The sequence below is a fragment of the Pseudorca crassidens genome, chromosome 20, assembly GCF_039906515.1.
Source record: "Pseudorca crassidens isolate mPseCra1 chromosome 20, mPseCra1.hap1, whole genome shotgun sequence".
NCBI lineage: Eukaryota > Metazoa > Chordata > Mammalia > Artiodactyla > Delphinidae > Pseudorca > Pseudorca crassidens.
The window spans coordinates 16,946,920-16,968,525 of record NC_090315.1 but is presented as its reverse complement, the minus strand read 5'-3'; the positions used below and the strand labels follow the sequence as shown (position 1 = coordinate 16,968,525).

Genomic DNA, 21,606 nt, shown 5'->3' with positions numbered 1-21,606 from the left:
GTTATTAAACCAACGTTACACTTGACCCAAACATAGCAGTCAGGGTTCTTCGTTACATACCATAGAAACCAAGGCAACAGAAAAGGAGGTGTGTTCAATGATGTTAAGGAAACCGCTGAATCTCTAGGAGGGCCAGAGAAGCACTCCCGGGGCTACACAAATCCTAATGCCCACACAGAATTTTCTGCTAAGACTTCTGATGTTCACATCAGAATCGATTTTACAGGTTGCCTCCTTCTCACTCTCTTTCAAATCGAATCATGATGTGAGTACCAAAATACTTGCAGATGAAATATGATGTTTGGGATTTGCTACATAACAAGACAGAAGAGGGGAATGAGTGGTAAAGGATGGGCCATGGTTGGCCGGTTGTTGGGAGTAGATAGATTATTGAGGACTCCTCATACTTTTCTGTCTACTTTTCTGTCTTTTCAAAATTTTCCAAATTAAAAAAACAATTTTCAAACATGGGTGTATTTGGTTGGCAGAGTATGGAAAACATTCCCACACCACAGCTGCAAGAAAGGGTGGGAAAGTGGTCTCTGAATTCTAGACTGGGGAGGCCAAATTCATAAGGTAGGAAATTCCCAAAATGTAGAGCTGATGTTCAGAAAGCCCTGGACCTCTGGATAGAAAGCATGAGAATTGTCCAAAATACCAGGGGAACCAATCCATCTGGCCTGCCTTACCCTTCCTAGATAATAGTTTGATTCTTTGGTCAAAATAAAATGGAAAACCACAATGAGATACCACTACACATCTATTAGAATGGCAAACAACAACAACAACACTGACAATATCTAGAGCTGCCAAAGATGTGAACAGCTAGAACTCTTATACATTGCCGATGGGAGGGCAAAATAGTACAGACCCTTTAGAAAACAGTTCGGCTGTTTCTTATAAGGTTAAACATATTCTTACCATATGACCCAACAATCTCATTCCTAGGTGGTTTTTTGTTTTGTTTTGTTATGTTTGTGGCTGCACTGGGTCTTCTTGCTGTGCGCGGGCTTTCTCTAGTTGTGGTGAATGGGGGCTACTCTTTGTTGCAGTGCGCTGGCTTCTCATTGCGGTGGTTTCTCTTGTTACAGAGCATGGGCTCTAGGTGCGCGGGCTTCAGTAGCTGTAGCAAGTAGGCTCAGTAGTTGTGGCTCACGGGCTCTAGAGTGCAGGCTCAGCTCAGCGCACGGGCTTAGTTGCTCCATGGCATGTGGGATCTTCCCGGACCAGGGCTCGAACCCGTGTCCCCTGCGTTGGCAGGCAGATTCTTAACCACTGCACCACCAGGGAAGCCCTCATTCCTAGGTTTTTACCCCAGAGAAGTGAAAACTTAAGTGCACATAAAAACCAGTATGCCATATCAATAGTGGCTTTCGTCATAATTGCCCAAAACTAGAAACAACCCAAGTGTTCGTCAACAGATGAATGGATAAACAAACTGTGATACTTCCATACGATGGAATACTATTCGGCAATTAAAGGGAATAAGCTACTAATACACACAACAGCACAGACACATCTGAAATGCATGATGTTAAGTGAAAGAAGCCGGACTCAAAAGTCTACATACACGATTCCATTCATATGACATTCTGGAAAAGGTAAACTATAGGGACAGAAATCAGATCAGTGCCTGCCAAGGGCTGGAAGTAGAGGGAGAGGTTGACCACAAAGGGAGATCCGGGAGTGATAGAATTCTATATTTTCATCGTGGTGACAATTACATGGTTGTATGCATTCTTCAAACCCACAGAAAAATACACTAAAAAGGGTGATTTTTACTCTATGTAAATTCTACCTGAATAAAAAAAATTGTTTTTGTTTTTAATGAAATGACAGCTGTAAGCACCAAAGAAACTGGTAAAGAGGTTTCACAATCTCTTTATTTCCTATCAGTTATTTCCTATCCGTGGATGACTACCCAGATGTTTCCCACTCTGGCGTAAGGGAAAGTGCTAGCAAGCACTGTTTGGCTCGAAGGTGAGTGAGCCTGAATTCTAGTGATCAGCAAACATTGTTTTCTCCCCTTCTTCTATTGAAATAGCATTTGGAATTGGGCATCTGGTCCCCTGGCCAAGACTATGTTTCTCAGTCTCTTTGGAGCCAGGTGAGGCCTTGTAACTGTCTTCTGGCCAATGGAATGTGGGAAGAAACAAAATGGGCAACTTCTGTCTTTTTGTTTGTTTGTTTTGTTTTCGGTTTGTTTTTTGGCCACGTTGTGTGGCATTCGAGATCTTAGTTCCCCAACCAGGAATTGAACCCGTGCCCCTTGCATTGGGAGCACGGAATCTTAACCACTGGACCGCCAGGGAAGTGGCCCGGTTGTGTTTCTGAAGGCAAAAGTGTGCCCTGCCCGTCTCTGCCCTTCCTCTTGGCTGGAGTGTGGCCCTGACACTGGCAGTGGGCACCCATCTTAGACCACAACGGCCAAGTTTTATTCATAAAATGAAGGCCTTTTAAATATAATTAAAGCAATACTTGATAGATTTATCAACTGTGTTTTACCCATATCATAAACGCAGTCATTACAAATGAATTAGAACTCTACAAGCTGATTTGAAGGGATTTTAACTGAGAAAAGCAAGATGCAGAGAAGTGAATCTAGTGCGATTCCAAACAGTGACCAAAAAGAATCCCTTATAAATATATGTATACATGTTTGCATATTTGAGTGATGGTGGAGTAAACTATGTAAGGATACACCTGGGCCGCTAACGCTGGTAATACTGGTGACCTGGATCAGGATAGGAGATGGGGGAGGGTAATCACAAAACAGGGTTGAAAGGAAAGGAACTGGGACATCCCTCGTGATCCAGTGGCTAAGACTTAGCCTTCCAACGCAGTGGGTGCGCGTTCGATCCCTGATCTGGGAGCTAAGATCTCACATGCCTCATGGCCAAAAAACCAAAACATAAAACAGAAGCAATATTGTAACAAATTCAATAAAGACTTTAAAAATGGTCCACATCAAAAAAAAAATCTAAAAAAAAAGTGAAGGAACTATATGAGAACAATGTGGGTATAACATGATGCCATTTACATAAAATGATATAAGTAAAATTGTGTATATCTGCGTAGAAAGAAGTATGAATGTGTAGTCAAGTGAATGCCAACTGTGGTATCTCTGGGCAGTGGGATTTAGATTATTTATTTTTTTAAATTAATTTATTTGTTTTTATTTTTGGCTGTGTTGGGTCTTTGTTGCTGTGCATGGGCTTTCTCTAGTTGCGGCGAGTGGGGGCTACTCTTTGTTGCAGTGCGCGGGCTTCTTATTGTTGCGGAGTGTGGGCTCTAGGTATGCGGGCTTCAGTAGTTGTGGCACGCGGGCTCAGTAGTTGTGGCTCACAGGTTCTAGAACGCAGAATCAGTAGTTGTGGCGCACGGGCTTAGTTGCTCTGCGGCATGTGGGATCTTCCCGAACCAGGGCTCGAACCCATGTCCCCTGCATTGGTAGGTGGATTCTTAACCACTGCGCCACCAGGGAAGCCCTATATTTTCTTACTTTTAAAAATTTGATTTTTTTTATGGGGAGTATTTTTAATCTATGTAATTGGGGGAAAAAGATATTTCAATATCAGAAAACACAACAAACAAATAAATTCAATTTTGCAGAAGAAAAAAATACAGGACTTCTTCTGCCAGGAGTGGTGTTCTAAAGAAATCAGAAACCACCCTCCATTGGAGAACAGATAAAAATGCAGGATGAAGTCTATGGGAAAAAAAATTTACTAAAAGCAGCAAAGCACTAGTAAGAGGCTAAGGAAACAGTACTGAAAACTCAGAATAAAACAAGAGAGGAGTTCAAAACTCAAATGCCTTTGGGCCAAATGCCTTCATTTGTCCCAAAGGCATTTTCCAACTCAGAAGACAGTCTGAGATTAGAGGAGCAAAAGTAAAGGCCCAGATCCACCCAGACTGGAGAGTCTGAACCTCAGCTCTTCATTTTAAGCTGAGACCTGAAGGCCATCACACTCAAGGTAAGAATGAGCCCGGAGTCACCTAACTTTCATGTGAACTTACAGTTTATCCTTATACCCCCTTCACTATGCTATAGCTACACGAATTTTCAAGAAAACAAAACACAAGTTTGAAGTTTTTATCAGGAAACTGGAAATTATAAAAAGTGAGAGAGGTTTTTTTTTTCGGTATTCGAATACAAAAAAGAGAAATACAAAAGATAGGATGAAAGAGAATTTCTAACTTATTTCATTGTAGTCATAGAAGAATGGGGTAGAGGCAATATTTGAATAGATCATGACCAAGTTAGAATTATAGTAAGAAAGCAAGATTGGTTGAATATTAGAAAATCAATGTAAACCAGCACATTAACAGGTTAAGGGGGGAAGCATATGATTACCTCAACAGATGCCAAAAGTTTTTGATGAAATTCAACATTCTTTCAGAAAACTAGGAATAGAAGTGAATTTAAATATTTGATGAATAACTATATATAAAATAGACAACTAATAAGGACCTACTGTATAGCACAGGGAACTCTACTCAGTACTCTGTAATGACCTATATGAGAAAAGAATCTAAAACAGAGTGGATACACAAATATGTATAACTGATTTACTTGGCTGTACACCTGAAACTAATAGAGCATTTTAAATAAAATATACTCCAATAAAAAAGTTTTATAAAAATTTGATGAATAGCACTACCAAAACCAACAGCTAGCATCACTTATGGTTAAGTATTAAAACATTTAATGGTTAAATATTAAAAGTTTTCCTTCTGGGACTTCCCTGGTTGTCCAGTGGTTAAGACTTTGCCTTCCAATGAAGGGTGTGTGTGTTTGATCCCTGGTCAGGGAGCTAAGACCCCATATGCCTCAGGACCGAGAAACCAAAACATAAAACAGAAGCCACATTGTAACAAATTCAATAAAGACTTAAAAAATGGTCCACATCAAAAAAAAATCTAAAGAAAAATGTTTTCCTTCTAAGTTTGGAATAAGACAAAGAAAGATGCCTATTGTCATCACTTCTGTTCAATTTTGTCCTGGAGACCTTAACTCTGAAGTAAAGCAGGAAAATAAATAAAAGGTTATTGCCACCATTATTAATAGATTATATGATTCTGGCTAAAGAAAATTCAGAAGACTCTATAGACTAATTTATTAGAATTCATAACAGAATTTAGTGAGGTAACTGGATATAAAATCAACCTACAAAAATCAATTTTATTGCTATATACCAGCCATAAACCAAACAAAGGTGGAAAAAAGTAACACTTTACATTAGCATAAATGGCCAAGTAGCTAGTAATAAATCTAACAAACTATATGAAAAGCCTGTACAGGGAAACTCTGTGAAAGACTTTTAAAAAAATCTAGATAAATGGTTTGATATACCACGTTACTGGATTTGGATAGCAGTTTCCCCTGAATTTACCTATATATTCAATCCATTCATAATCTAGACTCTAAAAGCTTTTTCCTGTGGAACTTGCAGATGGAGCCTAAATTTTACACTGAAATACAAAGAGCCGATTATAACAAAGATACTCTTAGACAAGAACAAGATGAGAGGTCTCTCACCCTACCTGATATCAAGACTTATTGTAAAGCTGCTGCAGGAGTGAGTGGAAGTGGTTTAACCACTTTGGAAACAGTATGGCATTGTTTTTCCCAGTGACTCAGAACTTCTGCCCCTCTACCTGTATCCTGGGGAGACTAGTGGATGGACACCAGGACACCTGTGTAAACCTCTTCACAGCTGCGCTATTTGCAAAGCCCTTCAGGGGAACCAACACATATGCCCATCACAGGAGAATGGGTACGTATATTGTAGCCCATTCACACAATAATGATAATAATTATCCTGGATCCATAGAATAAATACAGTAGATACTAATACTTGCTACAACATGGATTTATCTCCCAAACAGAATGTTAAGTGAAAGAAAAAAAAGCCATATACAAAAGAGTACATGCAATATGGTCCTCATTTGCATAAAGTTTAAAAATAGTCCAGATTAGACTACAGTGTTTAGGAAGCACAGGTAGGGAGAAAAACTATTAAGAAAAGCAAGGAAGGGATTCTATCAAATCAAAATGGTGGTAACCTGTCAGAGAAGAGGAAGCTTTACGAATAAAAAAGGACAAAACATTTTCTAGACTGCACTGATGACCTCTTTTTTTTCTGCGGCGGTAGATGGTCGAGTGTTCACTCAATGATTCATTATGCCGTGCATTTGCTTTTTGTTTGGGGGTTCTGTGGGCTCTTTTGATAGGTGTTCTATATGTCACAATAAATAAAATTTAAAAGATCTAATAATGCTTGCTCGTTGTGAAAATTTTGAAAAACACAGCAAAATACAAAAAGAAAAAGAAACTTCACCTACATCTGAGAGACAACCTCATTACAATATTTTGTTATATTTCCATCCTGTCATTTTACTGGGTATATTTTTATATATTTCTGACCATATCATATATGCAAATTTGCATTCTGCCCATTTTTGCAACCAACTTGTATTAACCTGAAACAAGCAGCTATATTCCCTTTGACTGCTCATTCATGACGTGACCTCACTGTTACCCTCGCTATTTGCCCTGGGAAGAAACCAAAGAGATGACCCTCAGAATAAATTAGACACCAAAGCTAAGATTTTATTTCTCTGTCCACCTATGCTTAGAAAGAGTGGTGGGCTGAGTCTCCATTTCCCTTTTCCCCTTCCCACTGCCTGGAGCATGGATGTGGTGGGAGCCACCTTGGACCACTCAGGCCGGGACGCTCCCCTAGGGATGGGAGAGCCATAGGTCAAAGCAGCCTGCATCTCTGATGCCATAAAGCCTCCATACTGACACCATGAAGCCCTGGACTGCTTATGCTTGGTCTACTGGTGAGAGAGAATTAAAGTTCTCCTTTGTTTAAGCTGTAGTTATATTGAGTTCTGTCACGGATTCATGTCCTACCTAACATAGACCCTACCTAAATGCTCATTATATGTGAGCATTTCCTTAGAAGTATCAGTCTTGGGACTTCCCTGGTGGCGCAGTGGTTAAGAATCCACTTGCCAATGCAGGCGACACGGGTTCGAGCCCTGGTCTGGGAAGATCCCACATGCCACAGAGCAACTAAGCCTGTGCACCACACAACTGGACCTGTACTTTAGGGTCCACGAGCCACAACTACTGAGCCCGTGTGCCACAACTAATGAATCCCGCACTCCTAGAGCCCATGATCTGCAATAAGAGAAGCCACTGCAATGAGAAGCCTGCGCACCGCAACGAAGAGTAGCCCCTGCTCACCGCAGCTAGAGAAATCCCGCGGGCAGCAATGAAGGCCCAACGCAGCCAAAAATTAATTAATTAATTAATTAATTAAATTTTTTAAAGTCTCTTAAAAAAAAAGAAGTATCATTCTTAATTGGTTCATAATATTGTGTCCTGTGAAGTTACTGAATTTTTCATCCACTCATGCATTCATCCATTTATTCCATCACATATTTGTTGAGTGCTCACTGGGCCCCTGGATGGGTGATGGGTATGCAACGGTGAATAAAACTGCCTTCCTGCAGCTTACATCCTAGTGGAAGAAGACAGGTGATACACAAGAAAACAAATAAATAAACAAGATAACCCTTCTCTGTGTTCAGATACAGCATGTTCCCAAATATGCAGCAGAGACTAATTGCTCACTAAAACTGCCCCCCTTGCCCCTTTGCACACAGCTGGACCACATTTCCCATCCTCCCTTATAAGCAGGTATGTGAGCCAATGAGCAAGTGGGCAGATGCTGTCTGACTTCCAGGTGTGATCCCCCAAACCTCCCACTTAGGATCCTCACCTCTTTTAACATTCACCAATGGAGAGGACTAAGTGCAGGTGCAGGGAAGCTAAAGGAGCCCAGAGGTGCCAGGTGGGAGGAGCCTGGGTCCCTAAGTGGCTCTGAGGAGCAGAGCTACCCCACCTGCTGTATCACACAACCCTGTGAAAGAAGATAAGTTGCATCAAGCCACTGAGATTTGGGGATTCTTTGGTTACAATTGCTAGTAATTTACCTTGCCTTATACACATGAAGAAAGGGCTCTAGGGCTTCCCTGGTGGCGCAGTGGTTGAGAGTCCGCCTGCCAATGCAGGGGACACGGGTTCGTGCCCCGGTCTGGGAAGATCCCACATGCCGCGGAGCGGCTGGGCCCGTCTGAGCCATGGCCGCTGAGCCTGCGCGTCCGGAGCCTGTGCTCTGCAACGGGAGAGGCCACAACAGTGAGAGGCCCGCGTACCGCAAAAAAAAAAAAAAGAAAAGAAAAGAAAAGAAAGGGCTCTGGTCAACTGCAAAAATGGCTCCAATTTTTCAGCCCTCCCTGGCTCCTTATCCTTTGCCGTCTGACTTCACAGCATCTTCCATCAAAGGGTGGAGTCTATTACCCCACCCCTTGAATCTGAGTAGGTCTTGGGCCGTGAGGTGGCCAATAGAATGAGAGAGAAGAAATGGCATGATAGTTGCCAACAACTGCTAAAGAACTGAAAATGAAGTCAGAAATAAGTAAATACATTCAGGAAAAAAATGCCTAGGAGGTACCCTCATACAGTTATCATGGACTCTAGCATGTTGAGGAAAATTCCTGCAGCTCACCTAACTTCTTTCAAGCCAGCATTTCCCACATTTATTTTATCAAGGAGTCTTTATTCTCAAACACCAATTAACATCCCATGGATCTTTGTCAAATGCTAGTAGGACACAGTCAAATTATTTCCAATTAGTTTTTGTTCGTTTCGCTATTATTTTAAAAATGGTGTTATAAAAATCCTTGTAGTGAAATCTTTTCCACTTGCCGGATTCTTTCCAGTGGCTAAGTTCCTAGCAGGGTGAATGGTGAATTAACAGATATGCACATTCTCAGGTTTTGGACTCAGGCTGCCCAATCCTTCTCTGGAAGGGTCACTCCCATTCACATCCCAATCATAGTGAATGTGAACAGGGTCTTCCATTTCCCTGAACTCTCCTCACCAAAGGGAACCACATTTCAAACATCCTTGCTGATTTAACAGACAAAGGGATGCATCTCAGTATTTCAAGTGGCAAGTTATTTGAATATTACTGGGGATAAACTTGCCTTTCATCTTTTTTGGCTATTTGTATTTCTTCTTTGAATTGTCTTTTCATATTAATTACTCATCTTTCTTTTGGGTATTGGCTTTTCCTGTTAATTCCACATTAATTTATTAATATCTTTATTACATTAACCACTTTTCTATCATACCTGTTGCAAATATTTTTCTCTACTATTTATTTAACTTCAATTTTAGTCATGCCCTTTTTTTTTTTTTTTTTTTTTTGCGGTATGCGGGCCTCTCACTGTTGTGGCCTCTCCCGTTGCGGAGCACAGGCTCCAGACGCGCAGGCTCAGCGGCCATGGCTCACGGGCCCAGCCGCTCTGTAGCATGTGGGATCCTCCCGGACCGGGGCACGAACCCGTGTCCCCTGCATCGGCAGGCGGACTCTCAATCACTGCGCCACCAGGGAAGCCCCGTCATGCCCTTTTTGAACATACGGGATATTTAACTTTTTATACAGTCAAACCCATCAATCCTTTCCTTTGTAATTTGTTCTTTTTTTAACAGGATTTTTAAATTTTTATTTATTTATTTATTTTTGGCTGTGCAGCACGGCATACGGGATCTTAGTTCCCCAACCAGGGATCACCAGGGATCGAACCCATGACCGCTGCAGTGGAAACACGGAGTCTTAACCACCGGACCGCCAGGGAAGTCCCTGTGATTTATTCTCTTAAAGTTCAGAAAGTCTTTTCCAACCCAGAGATTATTAAATATTTATTTCATCTTCAAGATTTTTTTTTCAAGATTTTTATTGTGTAATTTTCTTCCCACATTTTCCTCTAGTCCATCTGGAATTTATTTTCATTTATCATGCAAGATGAGGCTCCAAATTGATATTTTCCCCCAAATGGCTGAGACATAAACCCAGCTGGTATGACATTATGTTTCTGTTCTATAATACATTCTTGCTTTCTTTACTCTGTCTTTGGCCAATCATTCTGGTACATTACCCAGGATGATTGCTCTTACACTGAAATCACACTTTATATTATATGAATTCCATGATTTTGCCTGTCTTTTCACCAGTGTATCCACAGCACCTAGAACAGAGCTTGGCACATGGCAGGATCTCAATAAATATCTGGTGAAAGAATAAATTAGTGAATGAATCAGTGAATGAGTGAGCAAATAAATGAATGCATACAATATGCCAGCCCTGATCTGGGCAGTGAGTGTACAGAGGAATAGGAAATAGTTTACTCAGTGTGTATCAGGTAGCCATTGCTGCATAACAAAATTCCCTACAACTAATGGCTTAAAACAGCAACCATGTTATTATTTGTTCACTGTCCTGTGTTTCAAGATTTTGAATAGATGCAGAGATGGTTTGTCTCTGTTCCACATGATGTCAGCTCTGGTTAGAACATCCAAGAAAAAAAAGAACATCCAAGAGAGCTTCTTCATTTGCGTGTCTGGTGCTTTGGAAAAAGTTTGAATGGCTAAGGGATAACTAGAACAGCTGAACTGGGGTCATGTATGAGGGGCATCGATTCTCGCTGTTACCTGGCTTCCTTAGGTCTCCACATGGCCTTTCCATGTGGTCTCCCCAACAAGGAGCTCAGAGCTCCTGAGTACACAGAAGCAAAATCTGACAATCCTAAGGCTTAGCCAGGAACTGGCTGGGGGTGACTTCTGTCATGTTCTATTGGTTAAAGCAAGTCACATGTCCAAGGCAGATTCAAGGGGAGAGGATTATATGAGTGTGAATAGGGAGGTATATCTCTTTGGGAATTTCAGCATAACTGACTTCCACAATCCATTAAACGGCTGCTTATTAGCCATTCACAAGGGTCAGGCAGAAAGCAGGTGCAATGGCAGGCCACACAGACACAGGCTCCTGAAATGCAGTGAATGTAGGGGCCCAAGCCATTGCTGGGCCCTGAGGCAGGTACCTCTCCCAGTCTGAGAAAGGAAGTGGCTTCCGATGGAGGTAACCCCAGACATGTGTATTAAAAGTGAGAGCACAATCAGTTAAATGGAAGAGCATGTACTAAGGTTCACAGGCGAGAAACTACTTAGAGATTGTCTTGGTGAATCCCTAAAGTCCAGAGGCAGAGAGATGAGGTTGGAGCCAAATCAGGGTCTGTATAATGTGGAAAGATGGGAGCCCTGAATGCCACTGTAAGAAAGTTAGCATTCATCTTGAAGAATAGTGATTCCCAATCAGCAACTGGGTATCAGAATTACCTGAGTTTAAGAGGGCAGACAGCAGAAGCAAGAAGAACTACAGTTCTGCAGACTGTGGAAGGAAAACCACATTCACAGAAAGATAGACAAAATGAAAAGACAGAGGACTTTTTACCAGATGAAGGAATAAGATAAAACCCCAGAAAAACAACTAAATAAAGTGGAGATAGGCAACCTTCCAGAAAAAGAATTCAGAATAATGATAGTGAAGATGATCAAGGACCTCAGAAAAAGAATGGAGGCAAAGATCAAGAAGATGCAAGAAATGTTTAACAAAGACCTAGAAGAATTAAAGAACAAACACCTAGAAGAATTAAAGAGCAAACAAACAGAGATGAACAATACAATAACTGAAATGAAAAATACATTAGAAGGAGTCAATAGCAGAATAACTGAGGCAGAAGAACAGATAAGTGACCTAGAAGACAGAATGGTGGAATTCACTGCCATGGAACAGAATTAAAAAAAAAGAACGAAAAGAAATGAAGACCGCCTAAGAGACCTCTGGGACAACATTAAATGCAACAACATTCACATTATAGGGGTCCCAGAAGGAGAAGAGAGAGAGAAAGGACCCGAGAAAATATTTGAAGAGATTATAGTTGAAAACTTCCCTAACATGGGAAAGGAAATAGCCACCCAAGTCCAGGAAGCACAGAGAGTCCCAGGCAGGATAAACCCAAGGAGAAACACCCCGAGACACACAGTAATCAAATTGACAAAAATTAAAGACAAAGAAAAATTATTGAAAGCAACAGGGGAAAACAACAAATAACTTACAAGGGAACTCCCACAAGTTAACAGCTGATTTCTCAGCAGAAACTCTACAAGCCAGAACGGAGTGGCACGATATATGTAAAGTGATGAAAGGGAAGAACCTACAACCAAGATTACTTTACCCGGTAAGGACCTCATTCAGATTTGATGGAGAAATCAAAAGCTTTACAGACAAGCAAAAGCTAAGAGAATTCAGCACCACCAAACCAGCTCTACAACAAATGCTAAAGGAACTTCTCTAAGTGGGAAACACAAGAGAAGAAAAGGACCTACAAAAACAAACCCATAACAATTAAAAAATTGGTAATAGGAACATATGTATTGATAATTACCTTAAACGTGAATGGATTAAATGCTCCAACCAAAAGACACAGGCTCACTGAATGGATACAAAAACAAGACCCATATATATTCTGTCTACAAGAGACCCCCTTCAGACCTAGGGACACACACAGATTGAAAGTGAGAGAATGGAAAAAGATATTCCATGCAAATGGAAATCAAAAGAAAGCTGGAGTAGCAATACTCATATCAGATAAAATAGACTTTAAAATAAAGAATGTTACAAGAGACAAGGAAGGACACTACATAATGATCAAGGTATCAATCCAAGAAGAAGATATAACAATTATAAATATATATGCACCCAACATAAGAGCACCTCAATACATAAGGCAACTGCTAACAGCTATAAAAGAGGAAATCGACAGTAGCACAATAATAGTGGAGGACTTTAACACCTCACTTACACCAATGGACAGATCATCCAGACAGAAAATTAATAAGGAAACACAAGCTTTAAATGACAAAATAAACCAGATAGATTTAATTGACATTTATAGGACATTCCATCCAAAAACAGCAGGTTACACTTCTCAAGTGCGCACGGAACATTCTCCAGGATAGATCACATCTTGTGTCACAAATCAAGCCTCGGTAAATTTAAGAAAATGGAAATCATATCAAGCATCTTTTCCAACGACAACACTATGAGATTAGAAATCAATTACAGGGAAAAAAATGTAAAAAACACAAACACATGGAGGCTAAACAATATGTTACTAAATAACCAAGAGATCACTGAAGAAATCAAAGAGGAAAATAAAAAATACCTAGAGACAAATGACAATGAAAACACGACAATCCAAAACCTATGGGATGCAGGAAAAGCAGTTCTAAGAGGGAAGTTTATAGCAATACAAGCCTACCTCCAGAAACAAGAAAAATCTCAAATAAACAATCTAAACTTACACCTAAAGGAACTAAAGAAAGAAGAACAAACAAAACCCAAAGTTAGTTGAAGGAAAGAAATCATAAAGATCAGAGCGAAATAAATGAAATAGAAACAAAGAAAACAATAGCAAAGATCAATAAAACTAAAAGCTGGTTCTTTGAAAAGATAAACAAAATTGATAAACCATTAACCAGACTCATCAAGAAAAAGAGGGAGAGGACTCAAATTAATAAAATTAGAAATGAAAAAGGAGAAGTTACAATGACACTGCAGAAATACAAAGCATCCTAAGAGACTACTACAAGCAACTCTATGCCAATAAAATGGACAACCTGGAAGAAATGGACAAATTCTTAGAAAGGTATAACCTTCCAAGACTGAAGCAGGAAGAAATAGAAAATATGAACAGACCAATCACAAGTAACAAAATTGAAACTGTGATTAAAAATCTTCCAACAAACAAAAGTCCAGGACCAGATGGCTTCACAGATGAATTCTATCAAACATTTAGAGAAGAGCTAACACCCATCCTTCTCAAATTCTTCCCAAAAATTGCAGAGGAAGGAACACTCCCAAACTCATTCTATGAGGCCACCATCACCCTGATACCAAAACCAGACAAAGATACTACAAAAAAAAAGAAAATTACAGACCAATGTCAGATGCAAAAATCCTCAACAAAATACTAGCAAACAGAATCCAACAACACATTAAAAGGATCATACACCATGATCAAGTGGGATTTATCCCAGGGATGCAAGGATTCTTCAATATATGCAAATCAATCAATGTGATACACCATATTAACAAACTGAAAATAAAAATCATATGATCATCTCAATAGATGCAGAAAAAGCTTTTGACAAAATTCAACACGTATTTATGATAAAAACTCTCCAGAAAGTGGGCACAGAAGGAACCTACCTCAACATAATAAAGACCATATACGACAAACCCACAGCAAACATCATTCTCAATGGTGAAAAAAGGAAAGCATTTCCTTTAAGATCAGGAAAAAGACAAGGATGTCCACTCTCACCACTATTATTCAACATAGTTTTGGAAGTCCTAGCCACGGCAATCAGAGAAGAAAAAGAAATAAAAGGAATACAAATTGGAAAAGAAGTAAAACTGTCACTGTTTGCAGATGACATGATACTATACATAGAGAATCCTAAAGATACCACCAGAAAACTACTAGAGCTAATCAATGAATCTGGTAAAGTTGCAGGATACAAAATTAATGCACAGAAATCTCTTACATTCCTATACACTAACAATGAAAGATCAGAAAGAGAAATTAAGGAAACAATCCCATTCACTATTGCAACAAAAAGAATAAAATACCTAGGAATAAACCTACCTAAGGAGGTAAAAGACCTGTACTCAGAAAACTATAAGACACTGATGAAAGAAATCAAAGTTGACACAGACAGGTGGAGAAATATACCATGTTCTTGGATCAGAAGAATCAATACTGTGAAAATGACTATACTACCCAAAACAATCTACAGATTCAATGCAATCCCTATCAAATTACCATTGGCATTTTTTACGGAACTAGAACAAAAAATCTTAAAATTTTTATGGAGACACAAAAGACCCCGAATAGCCAAAGCAGTCTTGAGGGAAAAAAACGGAGCTGGAGGAATCAGACTCCCTGACTTCAGACTATACTACCACTCTACAGTAATCAAGACAATATGGTACTGGCACAAAACAGAAATACAGGTCAATGGAACAGGATAGAAAGCCCAGAGATACCATGCATAGAAACTCATGCCCCTATGGTCAACTAATCTATGACAAGGGAGGCAAGGATATACAATGGAGAAAAGACAGTCTCTTCAATAAGTGGTGCTGGGAAAACTGGACAGCTACATGTAAAAGAATGAAATTAGAACACTCCCTAACACCATACACAAAAATAAACTCAAAATTGATTAGAGACCTAAATGTAAGGCCGGACACTATAAAACTCTTAGAGGAAAATATAGGAAGAACGCTCTGACATAAATCACAGCAAGATTTTTTTTGATCCACCTCCTAGAGTAATGGAAATAAAAACAAAAATAAACAAATGGGACCTAATGAAACTAAAAAGCTTCTGCAAAGCAAAGGAAACTATAATCAAGACAAAAAGACAACCCTCAGAATGGGAGAAAATATTTGCAAAGAAATCAACAGACAAAGGATTAATCTCCAAAATATATAAAGAGCTCATGCAGCTCAATATTAAAAAAACAAACAACCCAATCCAAAAATGGATAGAAGACCTAAATAGACATTTCTCCAAAGAAGACATACAGATGGCCAAGAAGCACATGAAAAGCTGCTCAACATCACTAATTATTAGAGAAATGCAAATCGAAACTACAATAAGGTACCACCTCACACCAATTAGAATGGGCATCATCAGAAAATCTAAAACAACAAATGCTGGAGAGGGTGTGGAGAAAAGGGAGCCCTCTTGCACTGTTGGTGGGAATGTAAATTGAGACAGCCCCTATGGAGGTGTCTTAAAAAACTAAAAATAGAATTACCATATGACCCAGCAATCCCACTACTGGGCATATACCCAGAGAAAACCATAATTCAAAAGGCACATGCACCCCAATGTTCATTGCAGTAGCCAGGTCATGGAAGCAACCTAAATGTCCATCGACAGATGAATGGATAAAGATGTGGTACATATATACAATGGAATATTACTCAGACATGAAAAGGAACAAAACTGGGTCATCTGTAGAGATGTGGATGGATCTAGAGACTGTCATACAGAGTAAAGTAAGTCAGAAAGAGAAAAACAAATATCGTATATTAACGCATATATGTGGAACCTAGAAAAATGGTACAGATGAACTGGTTTTCAGGGCAGAAATAGAGACACAGATGTAGAGAACAAATGTATGGACACCAAGGAAAGTGGCGGGGGGGTGGTGGTGTGATGAATTGGGAGATCGGGATTGACATATATACACTAATATGTATAAAATAGATAACTAATAAGAAAAAAAGAGAATTACCTGCGTTTAGATATTTTGAAGTGTCTACATAATATCTGGGAGGAGGGATGTCCAGTTGATAACCATTCTATACATCAAGAGAGGGTCTGGGCTGCAAATAGGGCTCGGAATCGTAGCCGTGTAGTTAGTCATCAAAGCCACCAGACTATAACAGAGAAGTTCATCTCAGGAGAATGTCTAGAGTCAAGACAGAAAAGGACTCCTATCAGTGCCTCAAATAACATTCTTTGTAGCAAGTTCCTCACATCAAAAGGTGGGATCTATGTAGCTTCATCTTGAATCTGGGTGGGTTTGTGACTGCAGAAGTGATGCTGTGGGATTTTTGAGGCCAAGTCATAAAAACAAACAAACAAACATACAGTTTCTGCCTGGATCTTTTGGAACACATGCTCTGGAAGAAGCCGGCCACCATGTAAGGTCACCATGCTGGAGTAGCCACGTGTAGTTGCTCTGGTCAACAGCCCACCGAGCTCTCAACCGACAGCCAGCAACATTGCCAGCAGTGTGAGTGAGCCACCTTGGACATCAGCCCCTAGAGTTCTCAAATGACCCCACCCCAGTCAACATCGGACTCCAGCCACAGCACAGACACCTCACGAGAACAGCCCCACTGAGGTCTTTGTGAATTTCTTTTTTATTTTATTTTATTTTATTGATTTTTGGCTGCATTGGGTCTTCGTTGCTGCGTGCCAGCTTTCTCTAGTTGTGGCGAGCAGGGGCTACTCTTCGTTGCAGTGCGCGGGTTTGTCATTGCAGTGACTTCTCTCGATGTGGAGCACAGGCTCTAGGCGCGTGGGCTCAGTAGTTGTGGCTCACAGGCTCTGGTGACACCACCTCCTCCCTTTGTTCTTCCAGCCTGGAGCAGCGGTGGCTTCCCACTGCTGTTAATTTCCGATGGCTTCACTGGCTCTTGTTTGGCCCCTCAGCACCTCCATCTGCTGCATAACCACCCCGATGTGTTAACGTCCCTCTGTTCTTTGTTTTCTGTATCCTCAGCAAGCCCTCACAGGTATAGCAGCTCCAGCCTACTGGTCCCAAGTTGGAAAGTGGGCTCTGTGTTGTCAGATATCCCAATGTGGCAGAAGCCAGAAATCAGGATTGTCATGCGGAACGTTCTGAGATTTCAAACACCATGGATGCCAACGGTCCTCTGATTTCAGAGTAGGTGGAGGAAGCTAGAGAGACTGAGGAGGAGCAGCTGTAGAAGTTCACATGCTGGGGAAGTTCACATGCTGGGTCAGTGAAAAGACCTTTTTTAAGCACCTACTGTGTGCAGGCACTGTGGGAGGAGCTGAGGACAAAGTGGTGGGCTAGAGAGATGAGTTCCTGCCCCCGTGTGCATACATGATAAGACAAATGAAGAAGAACAGTGTGTGGTACGTGCCATGCTGAGAATGAAAGGTGGGTGACATTGTGTGAACATGGGTGCAGGGAGCCGGGCTTTAATGACACATGGCAGCATGGAGATGAGGACATCTAAGCTGAGGCCCGAAGGAAAAGAGAGAGTCAGTCCTACAAAGAACCGTGTTCTCAGAAGAGGGAATGGCCATCACAAAATCCCCGAGGCAAGAAAGAGCTGGGAGTGTGAGCAACAGCGAGAAAGGTGGCAAGGCTGGGGCAGAAAAAGCGAAGGGCGAGCTGGGGGATGATGTGAAGATGGGGAGGCTGCAGGGGCCACAGGAAGGAGTTTGGATTTTATTCTAAATGCAATAAGAAGTCACTGGAAGGTTTTAAGCAGGGAAGTAACGTGATCTGATTTATGTTTTTGGAGGAGCCCCAGAGCTGTGTGTGAGAACTACAAGTAGGGTAGATGCCAGGAAACTACAACTACAACTACAAGTAGATTAGATGCCAGGAAACCAGTTTGTAAGCAATTGCAGTGGTCCAGGTAGGACCGAATGATGCTCAGACCACGGTGCTAACAGTGAAGGGGTGAGAAGTAGGTGGGTTTGGGAGGGTACTGTGTCACAGAAACTGGGAGGGGAGTTTTCAGACAGGAATGGTCTGGAGGACTTGGTAAAATGCAGACTGCTGGGTCCCATCCCCAGAGACTCTGGTTCAGTAGGTCCAGGGCGACAGAGAATTTGCATTTCTAACAAGTTGTCATGTGATGCTGATGCTAACGCTAACGCCGCTGGTCCAGAGATCACACTTAAAAACCACTGGTCTAGAACAACACTTTCTACTAGAAATGTAATGTGAATCACATAGGTGATTTTAAAATTTCTAGTAGCCACGCTTAAAAAGTAAACAGGTGAAAGTACTTTTAATAAAATAGCTCTCTCGTGTACTTTATTATTAATATATCCCAAAACTATCGTTTCAACATGTTATCAATATTTTTTAAATTCTTGAGATATTTTACATTCTTCTTTTTGTACTGTCTTTGAAATCGCAGTGTGTATTTTATACTTACAGCACACATCTCAATTAGAACTAGTTAACCTCTCAAAAGCCACTTGTGTGGCTAGTGGCTACCCTACTGGACAGCATAGGACAGGTCCATTATTACAGGACCAGTGAGTTGAGGATGGAGAATTGCCTCTTGAGCTTAGCAACAAGGAAGAGGTTTAGCAATAGGCGCCAACATTTGTGAAATAGAGGGAGAGAGATGGAGGGGAGATCATGGAGACACTTCCTTCCTGAGGTTTGGCTGTGGTTTCATAATGGATGGATCAGGCCGACAACACTCAAACCCAACACTGAATATTAACATCACACAAAAAAAGAAACATCCAGGCAGTATTATGTGCCTCCTGATGGAAGGACTTGTCATCACCCACGAAGCATACTTATCCCTAAATTGAATCTGAATCCGACCCAGCTTCTAGATTTACCAGTTTGCAGGGCACACAGGGGACCGAAGAACATATTAAAGGACACCAAGAAGTGCAATCAGACTGTGAGATAGATGGGAGCGAGGGGGAACTGTCATCGAAAAAGACTTAAAGAGGTACCAACAAAATGCAATGCACTATCCTGTTTGGATTCTGATTTGAACAAGCTAACAGTTAGGAGACATTTATAAGATGATCACGGAAATGTGGTGATGGGTTGGATATTGGATAATATTATGGAATTATTCGTTTTTTAGGTGATAAAGGTGTTTTTTTTTTAAGAACCTTATATTTTAGAGATACATACAGAAGTATTTATGGATGAAATCATATGATGTCTGGCATTTGCTTTAAACAAATTCAGCCAGGGAGGGAAGCAGAAAAAATAAAACAAGACTGGTCATATGTTGATAATTGTTGGATGGGTAGCTGGAGGATCATCGTACTATTCTATTTTTGTGCACGGTTGAACGTTACTATAGTAAGGTGGTTTTTTTTAAAAAGGGGTGTGGCTATAAAACGAAATGAGAGAAAAGAAGGATTTTTTTTTTTTCCTCTCATTACTGGAGCACTGGGACTTCCCTGGTGGCGCAGTGGTTAGGAATCCGCCTGCCAATGCAGGGGACACGGGTTTGAGCCCTGGTCTGGGAAGACCCCACACGCCGCGGAGCAACTAAGCCCACGAGCCACAACTACTGAAGCCCGTGTGCCTAGAGCCCGTGCTCCCCAACAAGAGAAGCCACTGCAAGAAGAAGCCAACGCACCGCAACGACGAGTAGTCCCCGCTCGCCACAACTAGAGAAAGCCCGCAAAGACCCAACGCAGCCAAAAATAAATAAATACATAAATTTAAAAAAAAAAAAAAAGACTGTAGCGCCAAGGAAATACTAGGGACAGTGGAGATGCAGGAGAGAGCCTCACGGCTGGTGAGCTGGTTCCAGGACACACACAGTGTGGGGCGGGGGGGTGGGGCGGGGGGGCGGGGATCCCGCTCTTCCTCGAGTAATGGACTGCATACCCTCCACCAATGCTTCAACTTCAGCTCCGCGTCTGTAGCTCCAGGGCCACCCACCAGCTAAGGTCCAGCGGGCGCTACCGGCCACCCACGCCTGCGCAGCAATCCCTCCTTCCCGCGCGGGCCTCAGTCCCTACACCCCACAATCCCCCGCGCCGCTCTGGAGGCGCGCCCTCTGTGGGGGCGAGACTTCCGCTTCCAAGATTTGAGCAAGGTGAGGCAGAGGGTGTCGCGTGGCCTTCCGGGAAACGCAGTTCGCATGCTGACCCAAGCCACCGCTTAACCTGCCCTCAAGCCTACGCGCCCCACAATGCGCCGCGCGCGCAGCTGCTGAACGGTGTGTTGCTGCCCCCAAGTGGCGATTGAGCGGTTACGCCCTGGCCTGGGAAGGGTGCTGAAAGGGATAGGGGCGAAGGCGGGACTGGGGACTCCCTGGTCCCTGGGAAGCTCTGGGAAACCTTTCCAGAGGATGAGGCCCTCAGACCTGGGCCAAGGAAGGTGGTGAAGAGATTGCAGGTAGGGCCTGCTATGAGAATTACATGAAATCAGAACAATAACTGTTGGCTGCATATTATCATTATTATTGCAGCTAGTACTTAGCGAGTAAGCACTTAGATGCCAGGCCCTGCTCCCAGCGCTTTACTTGTATTAACTCATTTAATTTTCCCAAAAGACATTTGATTTACTATCAGCCCCCTCTTTACAGGAATGGAATTTAAACCCAGGCTGTCAGGCTTCAGAGTCTGAGAGTCTTCAGAGTCTTCTTCACTATGAATTTAACACCCTCTGATCATTCTATTAAATGATCCCAAGATTGTAATTAGCACAGGAATCAACTCTAGATGGCCATTAGCAACGTGGATCTCTTTGAGTTGATGGTTATCAGCATGTGTTCCTGCCCAAGTTTGTGATTTAGCCCTTCTCCAGGACAGAGTTTGCAATCAACATAGATTTATAATTAGCACATGAATCAGAACATGGGATCAGAATTCTGATTAGGGATCAGATTTCACAGGGATCAGATTTCTGATTAGCACTTGAATCAGCAGTGGTTTGTGTTAGGAACTGGAATCATAGGTTTCTGATTAGCACATGGGTCTGCACACAGGGATTGTGTTCACACCTAGAAAGCTCTATCCCCTTTTGGTCCAGGTGACCCCCTCAAATGTTGCCCCCAACCCTTCCCTGAACCCCACCCCAACCGTCACCAACAGACAGACAGACTTGGTGGTTTCCTTGCCCCTCCCCTCTCTCCCATCTTGTTCATAATGAAATATCACAGCGACAAGCACAGGTTCAGAAATCATCTGTTCTCTTTCTGCCCTGTGAGGAGACACAATTCCAAAGCCTGGACTGTGTCTCATTCGTGGGCATGTTCCCAGCATCGGGCCTGACACACAGTAAGGGCTCAATAAATGCTTAGAGAAAGAGTGTCGGACTCTCACCATTATCCTTCTGCA

At 41.7% G+C, this 21,606-nt stretch overlaps 1 protein-coding gene across 3 annotated transcripts in view; it reads right to left on the bottom strand.

Moving 5' to 3' along the window:
- The window catches only part of TYROBP (transmembrane immune signaling adaptor TYROBP), a 28,140-nt gene extending 7,818 nt beyond the window's left edge, over positions 1-20,322 (bottom strand). Inside the window, exons 1-2 of one of the 3 annotated variants that reach the window (XM_067720370.1) lie at positions 20,150-20,322; positions 16,295-16,471 (exon numbers count right to left, since the gene is read on the bottom strand). The gene's annotated coding sequence lies outside the window, so the exon portion shown is untranslated. The remainder of the gene's footprint in view (positions 1-16,294; positions 16,472-20,149) is intronic. The other 2 variants (XM_067720372.1, XM_067720371.1) reach the window with 2 other exon arrangements.
- Positions 20,323-21,606: the final 1,284 nt, after the last annotated feature.